This window comes from Saccopteryx leptura, chromosome 2, assembly GCF_036850995.1.
Source record: "Saccopteryx leptura isolate mSacLep1 chromosome 2, mSacLep1_pri_phased_curated, whole genome shotgun sequence".
NCBI classification, from domain to species: Eukaryota; Metazoa; Chordata; class Mammalia; order Chiroptera; family Emballonuridae; genus Saccopteryx; species Saccopteryx leptura.
This window is the reverse complement of record NC_089504.1, coordinates 137,684,144-137,687,544: the sequence shown is the minus strand read 5'-3', so window position 1 is coordinate 137,687,544 and position 3,401 is coordinate 137,684,144. Positions and strand designations below refer to the sequence as shown.

The window sequence follows — 3,401 nt, the reverse complement described above, 5'->3', positions numbered from 1 at the left end:
AAAAAAATACCTCCCTAGGACATGACTACCCACCATGAACTGCTTTTAGTTAGGAAGTTATCATTTCAGACCATCCTGTGTGCTTACTTTAGGTCTCTGAGTTTACAAGGTCACCATGCAGGCTTCCCCTGAGCTTGTCAGGATTAGTCTGAGGCCATATATATATATATATATATATTTTATTTATTTATTTATTTATTTATTTATTTTTTTGTCCACACCTGAAAAAGCTGAGTTTTGGCTGCATATTTTACACACCATGTGAATTTGCAGCATCTGCTCATTGAAGCAGACATGCACTGTATTTATCCCTGCCTTTTATCCTTTATCCTTCTCTCCCCACGCCCAACAATTCACCACCTTATACCAAGTACCGTGGACATGAGCCCAAGTTACCCCAGACGATCCAGGGAACAAAGGTAGTGTAATGCGCTGAAGTGAAGTATGAGGTTTAAATAAAAAGTCCCTTTTAGTCTTCATCGGAGTCTTGCTATAGAATAAAATTGGCAGGCAAGTTCTCATTCTTCACACAGCAAAATGTTTGTATCACAAGTCCTTCAGGACACCTGAATGCCTTTCATGTTTCTGTATCTTCTTTTTCCTGAGGTATAACTTGAATGTAGTTCATATGACTACCTCCAGTTTCTGCAGTCACTCCACTGCCACCCCCACCCCCACCTCCTTGACCACCAGCTTCTTGAACTGGCTTATTTAACATCTGAATAAAATGCTACTGGTGTTGACTAATTTGCTGCAAAAACTGAGGATTTTCTTGACCTATCTATGTAGCAATGCTGGAAGTAGAGAAGGGTTCTGTTGAATAATCAGTCTCATCTGGTGAAACGGACTGATTCCATAAAAAGTCAAGGGGATGTCCTCCAGAACTTCTTGTGGCTGCTGTTGTAGTTGCTACAGGTGCAGCCACTGAAGACTGAGGAGTCCAGTTCTAGCTTCTTGAGGGGGACCAATCATGGCCTGACTTTCTCTCTCCCAGGGATTCTCATTAAAAAAACACTGCACTGCTCTCAGGGTTGTTGAAACTGGCTCTCAGGGCTGCAATTTACTAGCTCTTCTTCACAGCCCATTGACATGATCTCAGTTACCATATTCTCATGAAACTGATCTGTTGCAAATGTATTTGTGAAGGAAGGGAAGAGAAAGAGCTTTAAGACCAGTATTTGAAGCAAAGGTTGATCTTCCTTCATAGTTTCCCTAATGCCCTGTTGAGGACATGGAAGGACACCATAGTTATTTGCTTTGCCAGCACTGAGGTCTTTTCCTAGTCAAACTCTCCTGTGTCCCAGTGGGGGTGTGCAATTCATTACTGTTAGGTTTGGGTCCCATCCCCCTCCCATCCAAAAGCCTCAACTACCCAGGTTGTACTTTAGGTGACCCAGCTCCAGGGTTGTTCCTGTGACTCCCCACCTGAGCAATCGTGATTGATGTCTTACCCCCACCCAACCCTCAGACATCCTGCCAGTTAGTCACCCCCCACCCCCCACCCCGCTTAGCTGAACATTCCGTTGCTTGGTTATTAATTACCACCCCTCCATTGTTTAACTGCCACAGGTAACAGAAGTTTTCCCCTGTGGTGGGAAATGCCGCTAAACCCTGTCCTTTATGGGCTGAGGCTCTCTTTCTCTCACTGCTGATGCCAGTGGGGTCTCAGCCTATCTCTTCACAGATGCATAAATAAATTTTTTAACTCATCAGGCCTGTGCGTCCCTCCTTTGGCGACCTAACAATTATATTGCATTACATTATATTACATACATTAATTACAGTAGGAAGAAACTGAGCCATTTTGATGAAAAAAATACCAGCAGCTGCCTATGGAATACTTCCTTTATTGGATCTTTAAATAAAACCATCAGGATGCTAACAATTTTATCATGGATACTGCAGAATGGAGCAGCTTCGTGGAATAAGCATCAATAATTTGGGAACAAATTGTATTTAGGGAGTCTATCAGTCCTGAACCTAATATTCACCAAATAGCTGATTTGGTGATCACTCCAATATAGAAGGAATAATTTATTGTAAATACATATCTTAGTGAGATAGGTGTCCTTTTGCTTTTTAGTTCACATATCCGTATCCATATCCATATCCATGATGATTACGACTTATTAAGGAAGTGGTTTAGGGTTCAGCATCAATTCTGTGTGTGCTTTTGGCAATGTTGAATTTTATCTGAGCCCTGTCCTCCTCAATGACAGCTATAGTTAAAAATACCCCCCCCCCCATGGCCATGGCTGGTTAGCTCAGTTGGTTAAGAGCGTTGTCCCAAAACAACAAGGGTATAGGTTGAATCCTTGGGTCAGGGCATACATAGAAAGCAACCAATGAATGCATGATTGAGTGGAACAACAAATGAATGCCTTCCTTCCCCATCCTCTCTTTCTCCCTTTCTCTCTCTGCCTTTAAAAAAAAAAAAAAAAGTTAGCCCTGGCCAGATAGCTCTGTTGGTGTTGGTTGGAGCATCGTGTCTGGGAATGTGGAGGTTTGATTCCTTGGCCAGGGCACTTATAGAAGCAGCTTGATGTTCCTGGGCACATATAGGAGCAGTTTGATGTTCCTGTCTCTCCTTGCCTCTCTCTCAAAAACAAAACAAATGCCCCCACTTTTTTGTGTTTTAGTCAACAGTTTAGGACCCAAAGCCATTCTTTCCCATGACTTAGATGAGATTCATGGATGAACCCCTTGTTTATCTATGACAACTCCAGACACAGCCCCTCCGAATTCTCATTCTTTGTCTCATATATGATTAGCTGAACTGTTTATAATGAACAAAATGAACAAAAAGCCACTAATTTGACATAACTAAACTTTAGTTAGGCTTCTCATCCTCCCCCAAGCGCCTGAATACTGGCCTACCCTTAAGTTAACATAAGATTGGAACATGGAACAACCTCTTCAATGGCCCTTCCAGAATTGGCCCACAATAACAAAAAATTATCCACTCTTGCTACCTGCTCAGTGTGCCATCTGCCAATTCCATTCCCCCTGGCCTGTTTCTTCTGACCTTGTTAGATACAATGGCATGTTTTCTTTTACTGTATCTTCTTCCCCCTATCACAATAGTCTTTTTTTAAGCCTCTCTATATCTAAGTCTGGATTATTTTTTATTTGACATCTGTATCATAAACAAGTAGTTGGAATGGAAGGGTGTAGAGGTCCTGAATAGGAACATAGAATAGGGACACAGTTCAGTGTCCTGAGACAAAAGCCACAGTGGCTTCACTGATGACCATACTGAGTACAATGTGCACTGAACACAGCATGAATAGGTTAATAACTATTATTAACAGGGGGACACTATTAACCCCTGGAGTCAGCATGCTTCTTGCCCTTCGCCTAACTCCCCAAGAACTTCCTTCTTTTACTTCCTTGGAGTTGTT

General features: G+C 42.1%; 1 pseudogene; it reads right to left on the bottom strand.

Annotated features, from left to right (window-relative positions):
• Window positions 1-469: 469 nt before the first annotated feature.
• LOC136393902 (UV excision repair protein RAD23 homolog B pseudogene) lies at window positions 470-1,205 on the bottom strand (annotated as a pseudogene).
• Window positions 1,206-3,401: the final 2,196 nt, after the last annotated feature.